At 39.9% G+C, this 26,325-nt stretch overlaps 1 pseudogene; it reads left to right on the forward strand.

The window, feature by feature from the left end:
• The first annotated feature begins 24,776 nt into the window (after nucleotides 1-24,776).
• Nucleotides 24,777-26,032, forward strand: LOC134734794 (mitochondrial glycine transporter-like; annotated as a pseudogene).
• The last annotated feature ends 293 nt before the right edge of the window (nucleotides 26,033-26,325 follow it).

Raw genomic sequence — 26,325 nt, forward strand, 5'->3', positions numbered from 1 at the left:
TTGTAGGTATTACTTAAGCTTGATGGTGGCATCAGTCTTTAAAGAAGTGTATGATCCTTAAAGCCGAACAGAGTCCTGAAGTTGAGATCCTGCCCTATCCCAACTGTGGAGCATCAGTTGTGAGGCTCAGTGCTGGGGGAGCTTGAAAGAAACCTGTCCTGATAATGAGTGCTTGAATTCTTCTGCCAGTTGGCAGCTTAGTCAGCAAAACCAGGTTTTGGGGACTGGAATTTTGTAATACATCAGTGCTTTTTACCTTAACAAGCTGAGATGAACTGATTAAGATGAGTGTGAAAATCTGAGGGGAACGTAAATTGGAGAGCAGGGGTTATTGAGCTGGTAGATGAGATTGACAAGACAGCTCCCCAGCTCCTATAGAATAGCGGCTGTTATTGGCAGGATCCTCAGGTGCAACCATGTGTCCAAACACCTGAGTGCTCTGTATTAATGTAAAAATGTTGATGATGTACTAAACCTCCAAAGACTTTGAAATAACACTTTTTATGGCATTCCTATCACTGTAGGAACAGGATAAATTATTTTACAAGTCCAAACACTTCAATAATGGAAAGGATAGCATGCAGAATTGTTTTAGTTTCAAAAGACTGCAGGACTTCTTTGCTCTCTAGGTGGTAAATACAGTGGAGGAAGATGTGTCCTCAGTGTTAATTCTAGCAGGCCTAGAATTAGCCTGAGGCATTTTGCTAAAGTTCCCTCATGGCACTACACTGGTTACTGAATACTAGTTTTGCTCTGAGGAGTTTGAGGCAGTTTGTACTGGCTTGTGAGAGTAAGATTGTTGATTTGCACCCGATGTTAGTGAGCTTTCTGGAGGGCTCTGCTGTTGGATTGGTTGCATAGCAGGAATGTGCGGGGTTTTTTTGTTTGTTTTTGTTTTGAGATGGAGTCTCACTCCGTCACCCAGGCTGGAGTGCAGTGGCACTATCTCAGCTCACTGTAGCCTCTGCCTCCTGGGATCCAACGATTCTCCTGACTCAGCCTCCTGAGTAGCTGGAATGACAGGTGCTCACGACTAGACCCGAGTAATTTTTGTATTTTTGGTAGAGACAGAGTTTCACTATGTTGTCCAGGCTGGTCTCGAACCCCTGATCTCAGGTGATCCACCTGCCTTGGCCTCCCAAAATGCTAGGATTACAGGTGTGACCCACTGTGCCCAGCCAGGAATGTGCGTTTTTGATCAGCAAAATATATGTATAAAAGAACAACCCTCAGCTGAGATTCCATTTTGGGCTTTCTGGTTCCAAGTTGTTCCATGCATTTGTAATTGGAGAAAGTGTGTTCAGTCACAGCCTTCACAGAGTGGGGATAGTAGGAGCCTGTGCCTGGTCTCCCCAGACCCCTTCCTGTGAGTCAGCCTTTAGCCATGATGTATATCCTTATATTAATGCTGTTATAATAGTGTATCCTTTGCGTGAACCATCATCATTTTGGGTCCTGTGACTCTTCTTTGGCAGTCCAACCCCGTTTAACTGCCACTGTTTGCTAGTGATGGAGTAACATATGTTTCTGTTCTTGCACAAAAACCCTGGATTTTGACCCAGGAGCCAATAGTAATTAGCTTTGCAACCTTGGGTAAGTGATCTAATTTCTCTAGCTTAGGGTTTTTAGGCCCTGCAATCAAGAAAGCAATATTATCTACTTTATCTATTTAACTTCGGTGTGAAAGAGATTAACTTTGAAGCACCATGTAATAATTTATCATCTTTATTATTATACAAATTAATACTAGTAATAGTTTTAGTAATAGTAGTAAAACTTTTAGGTGATTGTAGAATAATTAGGCAGTATAGAGAAACCCCTGGAATTGGAATGCGGGGTCAGGAAAAGTTGCCTTTTAAAAAACAAAATAATGAAAATCAATCGCTAATTAGTACATTTTGTTTGCCAAGCTATTCCCGGAACCAAGCCGGGTCCAACTGTGTTTTCTCCAGGCCCAATGAGAAGCAGACAAACTAGGAAAGAAGGGAATTTATCGCTGTAACCAGATACATGGAGAAGGCCGGAGGTAATTCCACCAACTCAAAGTGTTACAATTTTCTTAGTGCTTGTATAGGTTGGGGTTATGTGTCTATGTGCAGTATAGTATTCGCCTAAGTCTATTAGTAACTGATTTTGTTTCAACTAGAAGGTCAGAGGCAAAAATTGCTTGCTAAGTCCGATTAAAAGGGCCCCAGTACCTTCAAGGCCTGTCTACTGCGGTACCAGAGTGATTACTTCTATCTTATCTCCTTTACAGCTTGGTCCGGAGAGCTGCCTTAGACTCTCCAATGAATCTATTCAAACAGCTGCGTCTGTTACCTTACTTGTCTCAGATTTTGTCAATGCGAGATGGGTTCTGGCAGTAGGAATGTGAGACTGTCTCTATTATTTTGGCTTGCTCCAGGTTAGGGAGAAGCCCATGCAAGGTTCCTACTGACCGTATGTTTCATTTCTAGTTTTGATGTCTGGGCATTGATTTCCGTAGGTTTGACTATGTGCTCAATGGTAAGACAGTGCTATGGAAATTTGTCTGTGTAACTGGAGTGCTATGTAGGCCTGTCTGTGTGACTGTCATGCAGGCCTGTCTGTGTGATTGTCGGGGAGAATTGGCCTGCCACAAAGCCATCTGTAAAATATCCTACTCTAAGGAATAATTTCTAACTATGTTGCTGGTGGGAATTTAAGAGTTATTCACATACAAATAAGAATAGTTACATGTAACTAACTTTTACTGACTAAAATGTGTATTTTAGAGGCAGGGCACAGTGGCACACACCTGTAATCCTAGCAATTTGGAAGGCCAAGGCAGGCAGATTGCTTGAGCCCAGGAGTTTGAGATCGGTCTAGGCAATATGGCAAAGCACTGTCTCTACAAAAAATACAAAAATTAGCCAGACATGGTGGTGCATTCCTGTAGTCCCAGCTCTTCAGGAAGCTGAGGCAGGAGGATCACTTGAGCCTGGAAGGTTGAGGCTGCAGTGAGCAGAGATGGTGCCACTGCACTCTAGCCTGGGCAACAGAGCAAGACCCTGTCTCACACACAAAATATGTATTTTAGTGTCAGACAACAATAATATTTTGATAGTAAGCATTTTTCTCTTCAGCTATTACTATTCCATGTTGCAGACATCAGTTCTGTGTTTCACATGTTAAAGTTTGAAGTGGCCTTAAAGGACATCTAGTTTATCCCAGTCCTTGACTGTAAACAGATTTTAAAAACGAAGAAGCTACAATCCAGGTGGGCTGGAACTTCTCCAGATGAGGTGCAAATTGTTAGCAGGGTAGAGCGTAAATCTCAGATCTGACTTCCCATCGCATGTTCTTTCAGATATTGTGGCTTGATTGGCCTTATTCCAGACCCTTGGAAGTCCAAGTGTCAAGAGTAGGGAAGGCCTTTTTCAGTAAGAACTTTGCAGTCTAGTGGAAAAAAACAGGTAAGGACTGAACTCTGACATTTTTACTTTCTCAGATTTCTTTTTAAGGGGCCCACAGGGAGTCAAATCTACAAGACATAAAATTATATTAAACAAGTTTTTTTGACCCAGTATATTGTGGCTTACTTTCGCAACCAGACTCTGGTATGGCATCATGTAACAGAAAACAGACCCCCTTGTCTTAACTGAAGCATTCCTTTCTACTGACTCCAAGTTTTTAGACAAAGCTCAACTCTTTCAACCAATTGCCAACTAAATAATCCCTTAACTCACCTATGGCTTGTAAGCTCTCACTGCCAGATGTCCTGCCTTTTTGGACAGACTCAATATACAACCCCCATGTATTCGTTTATGTTTTGACATGCAATTTCTCTCTCCCTCCCAAACGTTAACCCAACTGCCTTGGGCACACCTTCTCAGGACCTCTTGAGACAGTTTCCCCTGGCCATAGTCACTCATATTGGCTCAGAATAAACCTCTTCAAATTTTCTGGCAGAGGTTGATTTTTTTGTTGTTACCAGTAACTGGCACCTATACCAAAAGAATGTAATTAAGGATACAGTGAATATATAAGCAACACACATGTTTTAGGAAAACAGTTGAAGAGATACTTTACTCTTCCTGAAAAGGATTAAGGAAGTCTTATAGAAAATGTTTTTTTATATATAGCAGTATTTATTTTCAGGACTCTGAAATAACAGGGAAAGCTCCCAGGAGCTTTGGAATGGTGACCCATAAATAGTGACCTGAAAGCATGAGTATGAGATGTTTTTAGCAATTTCAGTCCAATATGCATAGCACAGTCTCATTTAAGAGCAATATATGTGTTTGTCACGTTCATAGAGAGTGGAAAAATAGACACTGGAGATAACAAAATGTGGGAGAGTGGGAGGGGCATGGTGAGAGTTGAAAAATTACCCATTGGGTACAATGTTCACTATTCAGGTCATGGGTACACTGCAAGTGCAGACGTCACCACTAAGCAATATATACATGTAAGAAATCTGTGCTTGTACCCCTTAAATGTCTAAAAATTTTAAAAATTAAAAGATAAAAAGAATATTTGTGTATTTGTGTGTGTATAATCACAGAAAGAAGTCTCTAAAGTTATATAACAAAATGACTGTAGTTTCCTGGGAGTGGGAGGGGTGGGGTTAAGATGAATAGGGGTGGGGTAGGCTCAAAGCATTCTGGGAATGAAAGTGAAACTTATTTTAGTTATTTATGTCCTTTTTATGTGGTGAAATTATGTGAGGTTTTTTACTTTACTGTGCATATTTCAATTAAGAAAAAGATGTGCAAGTCTCTTTCATCCTTGTTTTGTTCATGGATTTCAAATCAGAATCCTCTGTACTTTTGATGTAATGGCAAAGATTTTGGGGAAACAATTTATTTTTTAATTCTCTCTTTATTAGAGCTCCTGCTCTCAAAGATTCTGGCATAACATGTGGAGCCCTGTCAGTGGATAAGAAGGCACACTATTCTATCTCTCCAATCCTACCCTTGGACCAAAGTCAGGCACATGGACTCTTTCTGCCTTTGAATAACTTCCTTCCCTTGTATTTGAATAACTTTCTGCCTTAGAATAACTTCTTTCCCTTGTATTTGAGGCTACTTGATAGATTCTCTAGATGAATTCAGACAGGACTTACTTTCAGAATGAATACAACTCAGGCTATTAATCTGTGACCTCAGTATACAGAAATTATTATCCCCATCATGTGGATGAGGCAGCTCAGATAAATTGAAAAGCTCACCACAGTTACCTGCCAAATAAATGGCAAAGCAAAGCTATCTGAAGTGAGATCTACCTGACCCCCTAAGCCCATGCTCTCCCCTAGCACCATCTGTGTCATGTCTAATGTACAATTGTCTCATGCTCTAAGATTGTAGGGGTGCTGTGGTCATCTAGTAGCAAAGCTTGCCGGCCAACAAGCACAGCTTATAAGCAGAGAAGAACTTCCTCTTTTTGAAGCCACCTCAAACTGCCTCTGGGAAGGAATTCCCATAGCTACTTGGAGGAGCCTAGGTCCTCAGGGCCTTCATGAAAACCGGAGTGGACATAGGACACAGGTGGTAAGCAGAGAAGACCTCACTTCAGATAGCTATACTTTGCCATTTATTTGGTAGGTGACTGGGGTGAACTCTTCAGTTTCTATGACCTGCCTCATCCTCATGATGGGGATGATAATTCCTGTATATTGAGGTCGCAGATTAACAGCCTTAGCTGTATTCATTCTGAAAGTCAGTCTTGTCTGAATTCATCTGGAGAATCTACAAGCACAGGTGGTAAGTAGAGAAGACTTGCTTCCTCTTGAAGCCACCTCAAACTGCCTCTGGGAAGGAATTAGCATGGCTACTAGCAGAAGCCTAGGTTCTCAGGACCTGTATGAAAACTAGAGTGGACCTAAGGAGAAAAGGGCTAGAGACCTGACACTCCAGCTGTTTGCATTTACAACCAGTGGTCTCTATATTACTGATTTTCAAACTATATCCCAAAGAAGAGCTCAGTGAAAATATTTCCTGGATTCCGTAAAAATGTGACTCATATATTTTTAAAATATATTTTAACTATTTAGAAAAACTTTTAAAAGCCCTTTTAAAAATTGACTTCAGAACGAAACTTCTTTTGCTGTCACTGTACACATATATGAATACTTTATGACAATTAAGGAAAGATAGCTGTACACCAGCCTTGCTTTGAATTTAGAGCTGAACATGTCTGCTGGTATAAAATTGTATCACTGGATATGTGTGTATGTTCCCCAGTTGTGTCAAGCACAGATTAGACACTTCTCCTCCCCATGCTATAATACATATTACAAGTGCAATAACAAGTTAAAGTGGAAGAAGATGGGTAACACAAAACCTTACTTTTGATCATTTTAGTGTTTAAGTTCTGGGTGATTTTGTCTGATTTATATTTATGATAATGAATAGTCAGTTATTAAATATTGTTGGTGACTTGACTTTAGAACCAAAAATTAAGACTCATGATTTTTTAAGTGCCTCGATCAGTTTAATTGAAGCTATCCTGAGATTTCAATGTGAGCTGTTAACAGTTACAATTGCTTCTCTGTTTGACTTTATTTCTAAAGATCTGGTTCCCTCAATGTGTAAGTCTCATGTAAGCTTAGCAAACCAGTAATTTTCCTTCTCAGCCTTCAGTTTTCTGTCTGTACATTGAAGCATTTGAAAAGGATGATCATCATGATGTGCTTCAGCTTTGTAACTCTCTGAGGGTTCTCTTTAGTTCACAGCATATTTACACGGTTAATAAAATTCATTTCTGGGAACTCCTCTGCATGTCCGCTGACTACTAATGTCAAAACTGCAGAAGTATACTAAATAGTAAAGTGGCTTATAAGTACAAGTAGATTAAATACTTACTTGTAGTTTATATTAGGTTCTCACTGACATTGCAATTTGTTGAGAATTATGTAAAAACTGGAAGGATTAAACATAGCTGACTAAATGTGGCTGGGATGCACCTCTTCCATGGAGAAAAACCAAAATATTGAGTAAACCTTCACACTTCAAACAGAGCTTTTGAGAGAAAACACTGAAATTTAATAGAGAAGCAACAGAAGACCTCGTGGTTGAAGAAAGAGGAAACAGGGCTGCCTGCTTGGCATCAGGACTGATCCCTAGACCCAGGTCAGACCCAAGGAAGCAGTGAGTGAAGGAACCCTGGGACACCTCATTCCTGCTGTGGACCTCTGAGCTCCCAGCTACACGAGTTCCTATGACCTCCACAGACTGGCAGGGGGAGCTGCCTAGAGAACACACCAAGGGACTGCTTGAAACTGCATGGAGCCTAAAGGTCTTTTTTTCACAGCTGCAGCAAAATGCAACTCTGGATGCCCACCTTCCAAGGCTTTGCATCCTGCCCTAAGAAGTTGCAGCTCCTGTTGCCTGCCAGGCCAGGAGAGAGTGGAGATCAGGCACTCTCATGCACCCAAGACAAGCCCCAGTGCCATTGCCACAGGACCAAGATGCATCCGAACCGCATGCCCCCATGCCTGCTGGTCCCTCCTAAGACTGTCTGCCTGGCCATTCCCAGGAGGAGCTGGGAGGAGACCCACAGTATAGCCTCTACTGCTCCGCCTGAGTGGTTTGTTGGTGGCAGCCTGGGAGCAGTTCACTCCTCCATCTTAACTGGTGCTAGACCCCAAGGAGACAGAGGGTAATTAAGTTGGCCTGGTTCCAATTTTCTAGGACTCAAGCACACCGCCCAGAAGTATGGAGATAAGATCTATGGCCTGATCTCCAGTGGAGGATCTCCTCTGTCAGAACACAGAGAAGAGTGTGTCAGGTTCATGTGGTGGTGCAGGAGCTGGGCACCCCTCTCTTCACAACGCTAGTGGGAAGGGTGTGGCCTGATAGTAGTGATTTCTGCTGCAGGGTGTCTCGTGGTCTAGAATACATGGAATAGCTTGGTGATCTTGGCATGGATGGGTTGAAACTATCCTAATGGGTTAGGCCTGTTGCTCTTGGGGTTGTGGGAGGTGAGTGGGCCCGACAGCTGCCTGCTGCTCTGAAGACCCTGGGCACCTCTCTTCCCCTGAGAGTGCCCTGTGGTGCAGGCGAAGGACCTCTGCCCCTTCCTGGAGGGTTGTCCCAGAGGCCTGAGAGCTACCCATAGAACCTCACCAAGCTTGGTGCTTGCATCCAGCCAGGGGAGCTTGGCTGTGGGCTCACCTAACACAGCCTTGCTCAACTTTCCCCTCTTCAGCCACCTTGGCGTCAGAGCATGGGAGAGAACCCCTGAGAGCTCCACACTCTGCCCCTCATCAGGAACACCCTGGTACATTCCCCCAGTAAAGTCCAGGTAAAAATTCCACTGCCATCACTGCAACTGCCTTTTGCCTGCAAGCACCACCTACCGGCCAGGAGGTCAAATTGCATGGTCCATCACAACTTCTGCTGACATCAGTGTAGAGCACTCAATTCGCTCTTACCAGCAAGTGTCACCTGCTGGTCTGTAGGGTGAACTGCACAACCCCAATATGATTTCTGCTGACACAAGAGCACAGTGCTGGGAAACAAGCCTCTCAAAACTTCTACATCCCATTTCTATAGGAGGTAGTGAGCCTGACCACATGCACAGCACACAAATACTACAATCTACAAGCAACTAGCATTTGTGAAAACCACTACACTAAGGCTATCTATGACCAAAGAATTCATATAGAGCCTTGGCTCCCTAAAAACACATAGAAACAAAGCCAAAGGACTCTACCCCATATATGCAACAGTTACACCCTCAAGGGGGGGGAAGAAAAAAAACTCATCCAAATGAAAGTAAATTCAAAATAAGAAGTGACAGCTTCTACAAATGAGAAGGAACCAGCACAAGAACTTCAGCACCATGAAGAAACAGAATGTTGTGACACTCCCCCAAAAACACACTAGCTCTCTAGGAATGGATCCTAACCAAAATGAAAACTTTAAAATGACAAACAATTCAAGATATGGATTTTTATTAGTCCATTTTCATATTGCTATGAGGAAATACCCAAGACTGGGTAATTTATAAAGAAAAAGAGGTTTAATGGACTCACAGTTCCACATGGCTGGGGAGGCCTCACGATCATGGTGGAAGGTGAAAGAGGAGCAAAGGCACATCTTACATGGCGGCAGGCAAAAGAGCACATGCAGGGGAACTGCCCTTTATTAAACCATCAGATCTCATGAGACTTATTCACTATCATGAGAACAGCACAGGAAAGACCACTGCCATGATTCAATTACCTTCCACCAGGTCCCTCCCATGACACATGGGGATTATGGGAGCTACAATTCAAGATGAGATTTGGGTAGGGACACAGTCAAACCATATCAGAATTGTAGGAAAGCTCAATGATATCCAAGAGAAAGTTGAAAACCAACACAAAGAAACCACAAAAACAATTCAGGAGATGAAAGACAAGATAGACTTCTTCTGAAAAACCAAAAAGAATATCTGGAAATGAAAAATTTACTGAAGGAATTTCAAAACACACTTGAAATCATTAACAATAGACTAGACCAAGCAGAAGAAAGAATTTCAGAGCTTGAAGACTGGTATTTTGAATTAACCCAGTCAGACAAAATCAAAGAAAAATGAATGCTAAAAAATGAACAAAGTCTTTAAGAAATATGGGATTATGTAAAGTGACCAAACCCACAAATTACAGACATTCCTGAGGAAAAAGAAGAAAAAGTAAGAAGTTTAGAAAACATATTTAAGGAATAATTCAGGAAAATTTCCCTGATCTTATTAGAGATGTAGACATTTAGGTAGAAGAAATTCAGATAACAGCTGGAAGATACTATACAAGACAAACATCACCAAGGCATATAATCATCAGATTGTCCAAGGTCAATGTGACAGAATAAATATTAAAGGGAGCTAGAGAGAAATGTCAAATCACTGATAAAAGAAATTCCATCAGACTAACAGCAGACTTCTCAGCAGATGCCTTACAAGCCAGAAGAGAAAAGTGGGCCTATTTTTCACTTCCTTAAAGAAAAGAAAATGCCAGCCAAGAATTTTATATCCTGCCAAACTAAGCTTCATAAATGAAGGAGAAATAGAATTTTCCAGACAAGCAAATGATAAGGAAATTCATCACCACTAGACTGACCCTACAAGAAATGATCAAATTAGTCCTAAATATGAAAACAAAAGGACAATACTTGCCATCATAAAAGCACATGTAAATAGAAAGCCTACAGACCCTATAAAGCAATTATACAATTGAGACCCAAGGCAACTAGCTAACAATGCTATGACAGAAACAAAACTACATATTGAATATTAACTTTAAATGTAAATGGCCAAAATGCTCCACATAAAATATATATACTATAGATCTAGGAAAACTGGATTAAAAGACCCAAGACCCAATCATCTTTTGCCTACAAGAGAACTACTTAATGGTTAAAGCACCTACGGACTCAAAGTAAAGGGATGGAAAACATATACCATGAAAATGTAAAACAAAAGCAAATAGGAGTAACCATCCTTATTATATCAGATAAAACAAACTTTAAACCAACAAAATTTTTTAAAAAGACTAAAAAAGGTATTATGCAATTATAAATTGTTCAATACAACAAGCAGATTTAACCATCCTAAATATATGCGTACCCAACACCAGGGCATGCAGATTCATAAAATAAATACTGCCAGACCTAAGAAAAGAAATGGACAGCAATACAGTAGTAGTCAGGGACTTCAACACTCCCCTGACATAACTAGAGTGGTCATTGAGGTAGAAAGTCAACAAACTCTGGACTTAAACTGAACTGTAGACCAAATGGACCTAATAGACATTTACAGAACATCCTACCCAACAACCACAGAATATACAGTTTTCTCACCTGCACATGAAACATTCTCCAAAACTGACCATATGCTTGGCCACAAAATAAGTCTCTACAACTTCGAAAAAATTTAAATCATATCAAATGTCTTCTTGGACCACAGGGAAATAAAATTAGAAATCAATGCCAAGAGGAACCCTGAAACTTACACAAGTACAAGGGAACTAAACAACTTGCTCCTGAATGACTTTTGGGTAAACAAAATTAAGGCCAAAATCAAATTTTCTTTGAAACAAATAATATAGTCACAATATACCAAAACCTGTGGGATACAGCAAAAGTAGTACTAAAGGGAAAATTTATAGCATTATATACCTACATAAAAAAGATAGAAAAATCTAAAATTAGCAGCCTAACTTTGCACTTCAAGGGACTAGAAAAGCAAGAGCAAACCAAACCCAAAGCTAGCAGAAGAAAAGAAATAACAAAGATCAAATCAGAACTAAATGAGATTCAGATGAAAAAAATTACAAAGACTCAACAAAATGAAAAATTGATTCTTTGAAAGGATAAATAAGACAGGTAGATCATTAGCTAGTTTAACCAAGAAAAAAGAATCATGTAAGCACAATCACAAATGGTAAAGGTGACAACATTACAACTGATACACAGAAATACAAAAGATCTCCAGAACTGGCCTGGTGCAGTGGCTCATGCCTGTAATCCCAACACTTTGGGAGGCGGAGGTAGGCGGAACACCTGAGGTCAGGAGTTCCAGACTAGCCTGGCCAACATGTTGAAACCCCGTCTTTAATGAAAATAATAATAATTAAAAAATTGGCTGGGCATGGTGATAGGTGCCTGTAGTCTCAGCTACTTTGGAGACTGAGGCAGGAGAATCGCTTGAACCCAGGAGACGGAGGTTGTAGTGAGCCAAGACTGTGCCATTGCACTCCAGCCTGGGCATCCAGAGTGAAACTTTGTCTCAAAAAACAAAACAAAACAACTCCAGAATTATCAACATCCCTATGTGTACACCCTAGAAAACCTGGAAGAAATGGATAAATTCCTCGAAACATGCAACCTTCCACGTTTGAACCAGGAAGAAATAGGAATCCTAAACAGACCAATAACAAGTAATGAAATTGAATCAGTAATAAAAGAAATCTTTCTTCTGGCTAACACGGTGAAACTCAGTCTCTACTAAAAATAAAACAACAACAACAATAACAACAAAAATTAGCCAGGCATGGTGGTGGGCGCCTGTAGTCCCAGCTACTCGGGAGGCTGAGGCAGGAGAATGGCGTGGACTTGGGAGGCAGAACTTGCAGTGAGCCAAGATCGCACCACTGCACTCTAGCCTGGGCAACAGAGCAAGACTCCATCTCAAAAAAACAAACAAACAAAAAATCTTTCAACAGCAACAAAAAGCCCAGGACCAGACAGATTTAAAACCAAATTTTACCAGATGTGCGAAGAAGAGCTGATACCAATCTTACTGTAGTTTTTTCACACCATTAAGGGGGAGCTATTCCTCCCAAGCTTATTCTATGAAACCAGTATCACCCTGATACCAAAATCAGATGATGACATTAAAAAAAAAACTATGGTCCAATATTTCTGATGAACATATTCACAACAGCAAAGTCATGGAATTAACCTAAGTGTTCGTGAACATTTGATTGTATAAAGAAAATGGGGTATATATAGTATACCACGTTTGCCTAACCCAGATTCACAAAGATTTTCCCCTGTGTTTTTTTTTTTCTAGAAGTTTTACAGTTAAGTCTATGATCCATTTTAAGGTAACTTAAAAAAAAAGATATGATATGAGACAAGACTCATTTTTCTGCATATGAATGCTCAATTTCCCTAGAACCATTTGATGAAAAGTCTATCGTTTCTCCAATAAATTGACTTTGCATCTTTGTCAAAGTCAATTTGTATTTGTCTACATCTAGACACTTTATTTTCTTTCTTTCTTTCTTTCTTTCTTTCTTTCTTTCTTTCTTTCTTTCTTTCTTTCTTTCTTTTTCTTTCCTTCTAGACACTTTATTTTCTTTCTTTCTTTCTTCTTTCTTTCTTTCTTTCTTTCTTTCTTTCTTTCTTTCTTTCTTTCTTTCTTTCTTTCTTTCTTTCTCTTTCTTTCCTTCCTTCCTTCCTTCCTTCCTTCCTTCCTTCCTTCCTTCCTTCCTTCCTTCCTTCCTTCTGTTACTTTTTATAAAAGATAAGTCCGTTCCAACAAGTATTTAGTTGATGAAGAATAGTGTTCATGGAACTTAGGTCAAATAGGGTTGTTCATAAAATAAATTCATTTTTATCTTTTCTAGAATTTTTTTTCTCTCAAAAGACAAAGAAGGGACTGAGCAGCTATAAAATGTTCACTTTTCTGGTTGTTCAGGTCTTCTTAATTCTTGCTGATTTTCTACTTCTATTAATTATCAGGAGGTGCTTTGATGTCTCCAAGTATAATTGTAGATTTGTCAATTTTTCCTTTTAGTTGTATCAGTTTTCGATTCATGTATTTTGAAGCTCTGTGGTTTTGCACATACATAACTGGATTGTTATGTGTTCTTGGTATGTTTCCCTCTCTTCCTCCCTGACAATGTTCCTTGTTCTAAAGTTTGCTTTGATAACAATATAGCCATTCTTGCATTCTTTTTGTTAGTGTATGTTGATGTTTTGTCATTTTCTATTCTTTTATTTTTAAGCAATCTATATAATAATATTTATAGTAAGCTGCTTGTAGACTTTAATTGTATCCCCCAATTTTTGATATGTTCTTTTCATGTTTAAGTAGTTCAAAATATTTTCTGAATTCTCTTAAGACTTTTTGATCAACGGGTTATTTAGAGGGGTGTTATTTAATTTTTTCTTTCTTTCTTTTTTTTTTTTTTTTTTTTTTTTGACGGAGTCTCACCCTGTCTCCCAGGCTGGAGTGCAGTGGCCGTGATCTCGGCTCACTGCAGCCTCCACCTCCCAGGTTCAAGCTATTCTCCTGCCTTAGTTTCCCAAGTAAGTGGGATTACAAGTACGTGCCACCAAGCCCAGCTAATCTTTGTATTTTTAGTAGAGACTGGGTTTTGACATGTTGGCCAGGCTGGTCTTGAACTCCTGACTTCAGTTGATCTGCCCACCTTGGCTTCCCAAAGTGCTGGGAGTACAGGCATGAGTCACAGCGCCTGGCCTTAATTTTCAATTATATAGAGCTTTTAGGTGATCTTTTTTGTTTTCCAACTCTGACAATTTCTATCTTTTAATTGGCATGTTGAGGCCATTTATATTCAATGAAATTATCGATATGGCTACATTTAGGTTTACTTTTTTATTATTTTGTAATTTCTTTCCGCTGGTTTTTATTTCTCTATTTACCATTCTTTGCCATGCTTTATATTATAGGAATACCATGCCTTCAGCAAGTCATAATCTTTTTGCTGGTGGAAGATTACATTGAATCTGTAGATCACTTTGGGTAGTATGAACATTTTGATATTGATTCTATAATCCATAAACACAAGATATCTTTCCATTTATTTGTGGTTTCTTTTTCTTCCACTCCTTTCATTAAGGTTTTAAAGTTTTCAGTATACAGATCTTTCATCTCCTTGGTTAAATTTATTTCTAAGTATTTTCTTCTTTTTGATGCTATAGTAAATTGAATTGTTTTCTTAATTTCTTTTTTGAATAGTTAATAGTTAATGTATAAAAATGCAGCTTATTTTTGTATGTTGATTTTCTGTTTTGTAACTTTAGTGAATTCACTTGTTAGTTCGAACAGTTTTTTTGTGTTTGGAGTCTTTCAAGTTTTCTGTGTATGGCCATGTCATCTGCAAAGAGAGACAATTTTACTTCTTTTTTTCCGATTTGGATGGCTTTTATTTCTTTTTCTTTCCTAATTTCTCTGCCGAGGACTTCCAGTGCAATGTTGAATATAAGTGGTGGGAGTTGGCATCCTTATCTTGTTCCTGATCCTAGAGGAAAGGCTCCCAACTTTTCACTATTGAATAGAATGTTAGCTGTAGGCTTGTGATATATGACCTTATTGTGTGGAAGTACATTATTGCTAAATGCAATAATTTGTTGGGAGTTTTTGTCATGGAAGCATATTGATTTTTTTTCAAATGCTTTTTCTGCATCTATTGAGATGATCATACAATTGAAATCCTTCATTCTATTAATGTGGTGCATCACATTTAGTGATTTACATTTATTGAACCATCCTTGCATCATAGGGATAAATCTCATTTGATTATAGTGTAGGATTCTTTTAATGTGCTGTTTAATTCAATTTGTAGCTGTTTTGTTAGAGGATTGTTGCATTTACGTTCATCAGGAATATTGACCTGTAATCTTTTCTTATAGTGTCTTTGTCTGACTTTAGCATCAGGATAGTACTAGTCTCATAAAAATCCATTTGTAAGTTTTCCCTCCTCTTCAATTTTTTTTGGGAGAGTGAGAATGATTGGTATTCATTCCTCCTTCAATGCTTAATAGAATTCACCAGTAAGGCCATCTATTATTGGGCTTTTATTTGATGGGAGATTTTTGATTCCTGGCTTAATCTTATTACTCATTATTGGTTTGTTCAGATTTTCTATTTCTTTTTGATTCAGACTTGATAAGTTTTATATATATATATATATATATATATATATATATATACACACACATACATATTTAGGATTTATCCATTTCTTCTAGACTGTTCAGTTTTTTGGTGTATAATTGTTTCTTGTAGTCTCACAATCCTTTGTATTTCTGTGGTATTAGTCATAATGTCTCTTCTTTCATTATTGATTTTATCTGAGCTTTCTTTTTTTCTTAGTCTAGCTGAATTTTAAAAATCTTCTCAAAAAAACCTTTTAGTTTCATTGATCTTTTATATTGCTTTCTAGTCTCTATTTCACTTATTTCTGCTTGGATCTTTCTTCTACCAACTTTGGGCTTAGTTTGTTCTCTTTCTAGTTCCTTGAAGTGTAACATTAGGTTGTTTACTCGAGTTCTTTCTTTTTAATGTAGGCATTAACTACCATGAACTTCCCTCTTATAACTGCTTTTGCTACATCCCTTAAGTTTTAGTATGTTTGTTTCCATTTTTGTTTGTCTCAAGATATTTTAAAATTTCCCCTTTGATTTCTTTTTTTTACCCATTAGTTGTTCAGGAACACATTATTTAACTTCCACATATTTTTGAATTTTCCTGTTATTAATTTCTATTTTCATACCATTGTGATCAGGAAAGATACTTGGTATGATTTCAATTTTCTAACATGTTTAAATACTTCTTTTGTGGCCTAACATATGATCTATCCCAGAGAATGTTTCATGTGCACTCAAGACAAATGTGCACATGCTTCTGTTGGAGAGAGTGTTTTGTATACATCTGTTAGGTCCATTTGGTCTAAAGTGTAGTTTAAGTCCAATATTTCCTCATTGATTGTATGAATGATCTATTAATTGTTGAAAGTGAAGTATTGAAGTCCTCCACTATTATTGTTTTACTGTCTATTCCTCCCTTCAGATCTATTAGTATGTGTTTTATGTATTTAGGCACTCTGATGTCGGGTGCATATATATTTATAATTGTTATATCTTCTTAATATATCGATTCCTTTGTCATTAAAAATTGCCTTCTTGGCTGGGCGTGGTGGCTCACGCTTGTAATCCCAGCACTTTGGGAGGCCGAGGCGGGCGGATCACGAGGTCAGGAGATCGAGACCATGGTGAAACCCCGTCTCTACTAAAAAGACAAAAAATTAGCCGGGCGTGGTGGTGGGCGCCTGTAGTCCCAGCTACTCAGAGAGGCTGAGGCAGGAGAATGGCATGATCCCAGGAGGCGGAGCTTGCAGTGAGCCGAGATTGCGCCACTGCACTCCAGCCTGGGTGACAGAGCGAGACTCTGTCTCAAAAAAAAAAAAAAAAATTGCCTTCTTTGTTTCTTTTTACAGTTTTGACTTCAAGTCTATTTTGACATAAGTATAGCTACATTTGCTATCTTTTCCTTTCCATTTTCATGGAATGTCTTTTTCCATCCCTTCACTTTCAGTCTATGCATGTCCTAGAAGCTGAAGTAAGTATCTTATAAACAGCATATAGTTAGGTTTTAAAAAAATCCATTCAGGGCTAGGTGTGGTGGCTTGTCCCTGTAATCTCAGCACTTTGGGAAGCTGAGGCAGGCGGATCACTTGAGGTCAGGAGTTTGAGACCAGCCTGGCCAACATGGAAAAATGTGTCTCTACTAAAAATACAAAATATTAGCCAGGCGTGGTAGTGTGCACCTGTAGTCTCAGCTACTTGGGAGGCTGAGGCAGGAGAATCACTTGAACCTGGGAGGGAGAGGTTGCAGTGAGCTGAGACTGTGCCACTGCCCTCCCGCCTGGGTGACAGAGTGAGACTCCATTTCAAAAACAAGCAAACAAACAAACAAAACCACCCCATTCAACCACTCTATTTATTTTGCTTAGAGAATTTAATCTATTTACTTTCAAGGTAATTATCAATAGGTAAGAACTTCCTATTGCCATTTTGTTAGATTTTTCTTTCTTTTTTTTTTTTTTTTTTTGCTTATTTTGAGTCTTCTTTTGTGATTTGATGATTTGTTGTAGTGGTATGCTTTGATTTTTTTCTTTATCTGTTATATATCTACTATAGGTTTTTGTTTTGTGGTCACCATGATGTGTATATATAACATCTTACAGGTATAACAGTACGTTTTAAGCTGATAACCCCTTAAATTCCATTACATAGAAAAACTACGTTTTCTGCTTTCTACATGTTATGTTTTTCATTTCATAATTTAGATATTTTAAGCCATTATTTCTTCAAATTTTTTTTCTGTGCCAATCTCTCTCTCATCTTTTTTTGGGATTTCAATGATATGAATATTAGACTTTTGAGTATTTTCCTCTAGGTCCCTGGAGCTCTGTTTCTAAAAATATTTTCCCTCTAAATTCTTCAGATTGAATAATTTTTATTGATCTATACTTGCTTGCTGACTCCTCTATTATCTCCCTTGAGTCCATCCAGTAAATTTTATATTTCAGATATTATATTTTTTAGTTCTAAAATCACCATTTGATTCTGTATTTGTAGCTCCTGCTTCTCTGCTGAGCACTTCTATTTTTATATCCATTTCAAAAGTGGTTCCTTCTAGAAGCACAATTATAGTAGCTGCTCTAAATTCTTTGTCTGATTCCCATATCTGGGTCATCTCAGGATTGACACCTGTTGATTTTGTTTTCCCTTACGAGCGGTTAGATGTTTTTGGTGCTATGTTTGTCAAGCTATTTTGGATTTTATTGGCAATTTGAGTATTATATGGGGAGACTCTAGGTCCTAATAAAGTCCTTTGGGGAAGATTATTTTTTGGTTGTTGTTATTTTGCTTTTGTAGATACTCAATTTTCTTAGGTTCAGACTGCAAGTTTTAGCTCACCTTTCTGGATGGTGGTTCCAATGTTAGTTACATTTTCAAGGCCTTTGCTGTGCTGCTTTGGGTCTGCCTGTGCATGTGCTACTCAGAGATAACTCCAGTATGTCTTTAGCTACAGAATTAGAAGATTTCCTTCTCTAGCTCTTTCCTCTCAAGTATCTCCTTCCCCCAAACTCTCTGACTTCCAAGGGCTTGTTTTCCTAGTTATGTGGTCATTAGAAAGATAAGATTTAACTTGAAGCTATAGTGACCATAGTACCCATAATTCTCCATGATTGGGTCTGCCTTTAGAGCAAAGTGGTAGAGAAAAGAGAGAGGAAGATAAAAAATAAAGTGATTCATCTATCCTTTTTGTACTACAGGATTTCCTTTTGGTTCCTTTCTAGTTCCTCTGGCCCGAAATTTGGGTTTTCCCTCAAGGTGTTAGGTACTGGAGCCATTGTTGCCACCATATTGTAGGTTTATGGCTGGGCTGCCCTTGGTGTAGAACTGGGAAAAAATAGAAAAACTGATGGGAATTTTCTACGCTTCCCATTTTTCCCAGTCATCTTTTTATGGGGACCTCTTTTCCGGGCTGTCTGATCAGAAATACTTTTAGAGCTTTTGCTGCTTGGTTCCGTGATGGAACAACTCTTGAGTCAAAGTGGGAAAACAAAAGAAGAAAAATACCAAGGAAATTCACCTGTGAATGGATTTTTCTTCAAGCTTAGCTTCTCAGTCCTAATTTGCTTGCATTCTTAATTTTTTTAGAGCTCTCAAGTAGTTGCAGTTTATGTTTTGTCCACTATTTTCAGTTGTAATCCGTGAGAGACAGTGGCTCTAGTGGACTTGTTCCATCTTGGCTAGCAATAGGAGTTCTCTATATCTATGCACGTTTGTATTGATTCTTCATAGCTCACAGTGTCTGTCACCTAGGTGATGAGCAAAACTTATGTATTGAGTGAAAGGATGAATGAATAGACAAAGAAATGAAAAAATAAGAATATGAAAAAATAAAGGAAGGAAGAAAGAAAATGAAGAGATGGATGGGCAAGGAACATGTGGTTCCTACAGGTGTGTCAGTCTTCAGGCATGATTCTACTTTATGTCACTAGATGGCAGTAGAAGACAATGCCCACTCAGTGATTTTTAAAAAAAATGTATTCAACACTTATTGACAGTCTACTATGGGCAAGGCACTTTATTAGGAACTGAGACAGGTGAAAGTGGGGAGGAGGATGGGGTCCAAAGAAAAATAAGAGTCAGTTTCTGGCCTTTAAAAATTCACAAGTTGACAAGTACAGAAAGATTAACCAAATTATGGACATCCTTAAATGGGGTGAGGGGCCATGGCCTCTACATTCATGTGGTCATGGCTCTGTCTGCAGGCTGAGAACTAGGTGGGTGGGCAGATTTTAGCTGCAGTACACTGTTCTTTGCTTGTGGGGTGACTACTGCCTGCCTGCAGTAGTCACTTGATCCTCTGAAGGGCCTGCATGGACTCAGCTTGTTCTCATGTGGGGATGCAGGCCCAGCATTACCAGATCTTCCATTTCTCATGACAAGTCAAAAATACAAATTGATATGAAATTTCCTGATTTGTAAATGCTGGCACTAATTCACAGTTTACAGAGCACTGAGTGAGTCAATCAAAACACGTCTATGGGATTGGAGTTGGCTCTTGAACCATCATCACTTCACGATGTCTATTCTAGAGAGTCATCTGTGAGTTCCTTTCATGGTCTCTGCCATGGATGAGATCCAGACCAAAGTGTCCTTTGAAGGAGTTCCTCCTTTTTCCCCCCACTCCTTGTTCCCCATTCCTTATGTTCAGAGATTCTCTAAGAGAGTGACACTTACCAGCCTTTCTCTGTGCCAGTGAGCCCTACCTGATTTCTCCTCTAGGAAGGAGCCACCAGGCTGGCCAGCCAGGGCAGGTGGCTGGGTTGCAAGCACTCCATTTCTGGTGTCCTTCTTACATCTCAAATACATCAGTTTGAGCTTTTTCATGACCCTAAAGGTTCATTCATGTGCAGAAAATATTCAGAAATTATTTTGATTTTAAAAGTTAATTTTCTTTTTAAATCTATTTAAAAGTTCCTTCAAACATTTAGGTTACATTTAAAATATTATTTTCCTATTACATGTCTACATACATACTTTATTGATTGCTTCTTATTTTTTAATAGTTAGATCTGAAGGAGAATTTAGATTTTGAGTTTCTCTTGCTGATTCCTTATTACAACTATCCAGGACAAGGAAAAGGATGATTAGTATTCCATGTTCCTTGAGGCCATGGAAGCTGGGAATCTGGTCCAAGGGCACTAGGGTGCCTGAGAAATGCAGTACCAAGAGGCACAGAATGTCGACTCAGGAAGGAGGTAGGAAGTTTCCTTCCCTCTTTCTCTCCTCCAGTGATCAGTACTCCAGGTGGCATAGCAAGAGTCAGAAAAGTACAGCAGTTGCAAGGGCGTTTCTCTCTGAGGTTCAGCCTCAACTCTTCCCCTAACCAGGGACGTCACTTTGGACACATTGCTTGGCCTCTCCATGCTTAGTTTTCTTTCTGTGAAGTGGGAGTGTTAACATATCTCCGGGAGGTGTGGGGAAAGGGAAGATGTTGATCAAAGGGTATAAAGGTTCAGTTAGATTAGAGGAATATATTTTAGTGTTCTATTGCACTGCATGATGACCATGGCTAATAATACATTATTATATATTTCAAAATTACTAAAATAATAGATTTTTAATGTTCTCATTACAAAAAAAAGTTAGTGAAGTGATTGATATTTTAATTAGCTTGATACAATGTATCCATAGATGAAAACATCACATTGTACCCCATAGATTTATACAATTATATATATTATCTCATAGAGCTATTCTGAAGATTAAGTAAAATGTCTGGCCTAATATAAACAGGAGGTAAACAGATAGGTATTTATTTCTTGTTCCTTTGATATAAATGTTGACATCGGATTTATTTGTTAAGACCAGCTATAGACAAGATGGTGAGAACCAGCAAGATGTCCTCAGAAATTCCAGCTTCACTTATCCCACAGAGCTGACTGTGGCTCCTTCAGAAGTCCAGATACTTTTTATTCTCATTTCCTTTCCAGTCTCAATGTGAACTCTTAGCAAAGAACTGGATCCTTCTCAATCAGCTATTTCCTTCTCATAGTACTAGGACTTCAGAGAGGCAGAAGGAGAGATGAGTGAGGGCTCATCCCAGAAATCCTAGTGGCCAGACCTCTTCTGGGAGTATCAGAAGAGGTGTTTATGGACCGACATCTGTGAGTGTGTCTGTTTTCTTAGTGTTGGTGTCAGGGTGTGTAGAAGTTGAAAGTGAATGGCAACTCTAGTGTCTTGTTGTGTTACAAACTTTCACCAGGTGGCAGAAGAGTACTGTGAAGAGAAGTCACAGGGCTTCACAATCACTCTCCAAAGTAGTGGGAAGTCAAGCAAGAAAGGGTGGCTTGTTCAGAATAGTCGCGATCATTCTGAAAGCAACTCACTAGGGTTGGCAAGTTAAGCTCCAATATGAATTCATTTGGAAACTAGAAAAACAAGAAGAGACCAGCCTGCCAGATGAGAGGAGATTCTGTATGAAAGGAGAGACTTCAAGAAGTGTGGATGGCAAACCATCCCAAAAGCCTGAACAGTAGGGTAACATGAATGGACCTCATTTAGTTGATTAACTGGAAGTTCAACTGTGGGTATGAAATGTAGGATCAGCTAATATGGTGGCAGAGGAGCTGGTTGCCTACATGGTTTAATTGGAGAATTCCTGAATCTATTTTCTTCCACCCAGTTTCACTATTATGGTTTATCTGGGGTCAGCCTTTTCTCTAAAAGATGACTATTATAATGCAGGTACAGGACACGCCTCCAGCCCCTTAACTCTTGTTAACTGATATTAATTCTTCTGATTAGATTATGTCACTTGGAAGAGTGAATTGTCTCAAGGAAAGAATGGAGAACAGGCTAGACCTTGGTGTTGCTAAAGCTAGTGCTGCACTCATGGCTATGCCTGTGTTCTCCTGTTGAACAGAAACAATTTCATAGAATGCCAACATCAGAAAAGGCACTCTGTGATCACAATAGAGAAAGAAAAAAAATCCACTCTATAATCCTGTCTGAGCACAGATGAAACCAAGAGTGTTGTCTAAAAGTGAACACAAAAATGACCAGTGTGCCCCTATCCTTATTGATATAAGTGATTGCGGCTGCTTTACCAAGGAATGCTTTAGTCAGTCTTGTTTTATTCTTCACACCTTCTAGATAAGAATTATTAAGATACCCAGTCACGGGATCCTAACAATATCCAACTCAGAGAAAAGTTCCACTTCCTTAAACCCTGTCCAAAATCACTTAACACAAGGTTTGGCAAGACAGCACCTGATGTTCAGAGAGAGATGAAAACTAGGGAAAGAAAGTACCAAAGGAAAGGGAAGAGACGATGAAGCCAAAACCTCAGAGCTTTACAGTGGGGCCTTGAGTGGGCTCTTGTTTCAATGTATTCAGTAACCAGAAGCCAGGGACCCTGCTTGCACTGCCCGCTACTGACATTTCTCCTCTGATCTAAGTCTCTGCTAAACAAAGAAGCCTGTGGCTGCTCTTAAAGTCTCTCCATCTGGAATGGGGGTAAGTTCGTTCAGCTCACTCCTTCTTCTCCTTCCTGAGCAGCTGACTTATTCTGATGTGGTTTTGTGGTTATACAGTAAGCAGCACTGCTTATGTGGACATGGTGTACTTTCAGTTTCTGAAAGTGAGTCATGTTGACTTTCCTCTGAGGAGTAAGAGTGACCCTTGCTCAAAAGGACAATATGACTAGAAGGAAGAAACACCAGAGGCCACCAGTACCAGAATGTTTACCGATGTACGCAGTCACTAGTTTTTAGGAGTAGTTTGTGTCATCTTTTTAAACAAGGTAAATTAGGAAGAAACATTTGGTTTTGAATCTTTGAGTGTTTGCCAATGTTTGAAGTACTTATCTATTTTTACTCATCATTTAAACTGATGTTGGTGGCTAAAGAGCTCAAGATCTACAAACATACTTAAATAAGTTTACATTTGGTCAGCTGGAACCTGATGGGGAAATTTCCAAGAGGATCACATGCTAGTATTACATCTTTAATTTTCATGTCTGTTAATGGCTCGTGATATTGGACTATTCATCCAGGCCCTAAGAAATCTCAGCAGGTCTATTGAGAATCAAAATTGAGGCTGTAAATAATCAGCCAATATACAGAATAAGGGGTTTCTTGTAATCTAACTCTCCTTCGTAGTCCTATTTGGTTAATTTTTTCATGATAACATGTAGAGCCAATATGGGCTCTTGTCACCACTTCTGCACCCTTGCAAGCATTGTTAATTGTCTTATGTTTTTCTTGCTTAGCCAGGATGCAGCCTCAAGATACTTCCCGTCACCATGCTCCTGACAGCCACTGCTGTCAGATCACAGTAGATAAGTGAGAGCAAGCCCATTTGCATGTCTGCCCTAGAATCTCCATTTAACTTTGCTCTTGGGTATCCAAATCATAGGAGTGCCACTGTCCTCCAATCAAAGAGACTGTCTTTCCTTCCTCAAGAGTTAAATCTCTCTGGGTCCAAGAAAGTGCAAATAGAATTATTGTCAAATTCTATATCACTGAGCCATCATCATTACCTATTGCCTTGGTAAGTCATTTGGGCGATTGGAGAGAATAAGAAAAGCCCAGTAGTGAAGCAACATGTATTAAATAATTAGAGAGATATTCAAGACAATTTATATTTCACAAGTGTACAAAAATTGCTATTACTTCATGAGACTGAATTTTCTTTTCTTTCTTTCTTTTTCTTCCTTTCTTTCTTTCTTTCTTTCTTTCTTTCTTTCTTTCTTTCTTTCTTTCTTTCTTTCTTCTTTCTTTCTTTCTTTCTTCTTTTTTTGAGATGGAGTCTTGCTCTGTTGCCCAGGCTAGAGTGATCACAGTTCACTGCAACCTCTGCCTCCCAGGCTCAAGCGATCCTCCCACCTCAGCCTCCTGAGTAGTTGGAACTACATGTATGCACCACCAAGCCCGGCTAATTTTTGTATTTTTTGTAGAGACAGAGTTTCATCATGTTGCCCAGGCTGGTCTGTGAACTCCTGGACTCAAGGGATCTGCCTGCCTCAGCCTCCCAAAGTGCTGGGATTACAGTGGGCTGAATTTTCAAGGCAAGGCAAGTCCCCCCTTTCAACTTTTGTTAGGTACTAGGCCTGTCATTTGGTAGTTGCTATAAAGTAGGTGGCAGCATCTATTAGGGTAGAATAGATTCAGTAGGGAGACTTACTAAACTGCTAATATTTATGAAATTTAGTATGTGTTAGCTATTTGTGCTTCTTAATAAAATATATTTATTAAAATCATAATATACAAGTCCTGATTAAATATCATTCTAGCTGAGAATCTTGGTTGCAATTAATAGGTATAAGCTTTAGATTATATAAGCAGGAAAAGGACTTATTGAAGGGTTCTAGACACAGGACCTCATCTCCGCCGGTGCTGAAGCCTGCGGCGGGGCAGGATGGGCAGGAGAGCAGAGCCGTGGAGTCTGCGGCATGGGTGAAGAGCAGCATGTAATTCCCACAGCAGGATTGTTCTGCACCCGCAGCCCCTGGACTAGCAGGATCTGAACCTGGGGGGCTGCGTGCTTACAGGCGCAGACGTCAGAGAGCCCGCGGCTTAAAGTGCGTCGCCTGGCTAGCGCCATCCCCTCGCCTTCTTCGAGGCCTCCAGGGCTGGGCCCAAGCACCTGTCGACGGCACCCTGGGCCCAGAGCACTCGCGGGCCTCATCTCCAATGACTCAGAACTCACGTCCGTTGCTGCTGCAACCCCAAGATGTCGGAGACATGGTGGAAATGCTTATGGTATGAAGAAAACATGAGGCACCACCAGTTACATCTGGTGATCAAGGCTTTCCTGTGTGGCTGCATCAGTGGGACATGCTCTACCCTCCTTTTCCAACCTCTGGATCTCCTTAAAACACGCCTGCAAACCCTCCAGCCCTCAGATCATGGGTCTAGACATGTTGGGATGTTGGCTGTACTCTTGAAGGTGGTTCGCACAGAGGGTCTTTTGGGCCTTTGGAAAGGGATGTCCCCTTCCACTGTGAGATGTGTCCCTGGCGTTGGAATCTCCTTTGGCACTCTCTACTCTTTGAAGCAGTATTTCTTGCAAGGCCATCCCCCAACCGCCCTGGAGTCAATCATGCTGGGGGTGGGCTCTCGCAATGTTGCAGGGGTCTGTATGTCACCCATTACTGTAATCAAGATGCGCTATGACAGTGGGAAATATGGCTATGAGAGTATCTACGCTACCCTGAGGAGCATCTATCGCAGTGAGGGGCACCGGGGCCTCTTCAGTGGTCTGACAGCAACTCTCCTTCGAGATGCACCCTTTTCAGGAATCTACCTGATGTTTTACCACCAGACCAAAAACATAGTGCCCCATGACCAGGTGGATGCAACCTTTATTCCTATTACAAATTTCCGCTGTGAGATATTTGCCGGTATTCTGGCCTCACTGGTAACTCAACCTGCAGATGTTATCAAAACTCATATGCAGCTTTACCCACTGAAGTTTCAATGGATTGGCCAAGCAGTGACACTTATTTTCAAAGACTATGGACTATGTGGCTTCTTCCAAGGTGGCATCCCCTGAGCCCTCCGCAGAACTCTAATGGCAGCAATGGCGTGGATGATGTAGGAAGAGATGATGACCAAGATGGGCCTTAAGTCCTGACCAAGAGAGGACTGGGAAAGCGTGAAATCTATTGCCCTGCTTGGTTTCTGCCAAGGGCTGCTGCTGCTTACTATTCTGCAGTAAGATGAAGTCCTACCTGGAAAACCTGGCAGAAATTGTGTGCCTTTGCCTTCAGTAATCCCTTTAAGAAGAAAATATATGGACCTGATTTGAGCCTTCAGAATCTCCAAAAGAGGAGTCACCAATACATAGAACACTTTGGGGTGTTAGGGGAGAGTTTTGCATACCCTGAGGGGCTACTTGGAAAGCCATTTTCCCAGGAGAGCTCTGTCAGGGGGCTGTGCTTCAGGCCCACACCTACACCACAGGGTCTCCTTGGGTACGTTCTTGGGCAAGGAATCAAAAAGCCAGAGAAGCTGTAAGCTGCCTGCCGGGCCTGAGGAGCTCC

Source organism: Symphalangus syndactylus, chromosome 12 (assembly GCF_028878055.3).
Source record: "Symphalangus syndactylus isolate Jambi chromosome 12, NHGRI_mSymSyn1-v2.1_pri, whole genome shotgun sequence".
NCBI classification, from domain to species: Eukaryota; Metazoa; Chordata; class Mammalia; order Primates; family Hylobatidae; genus Symphalangus; species Symphalangus syndactylus.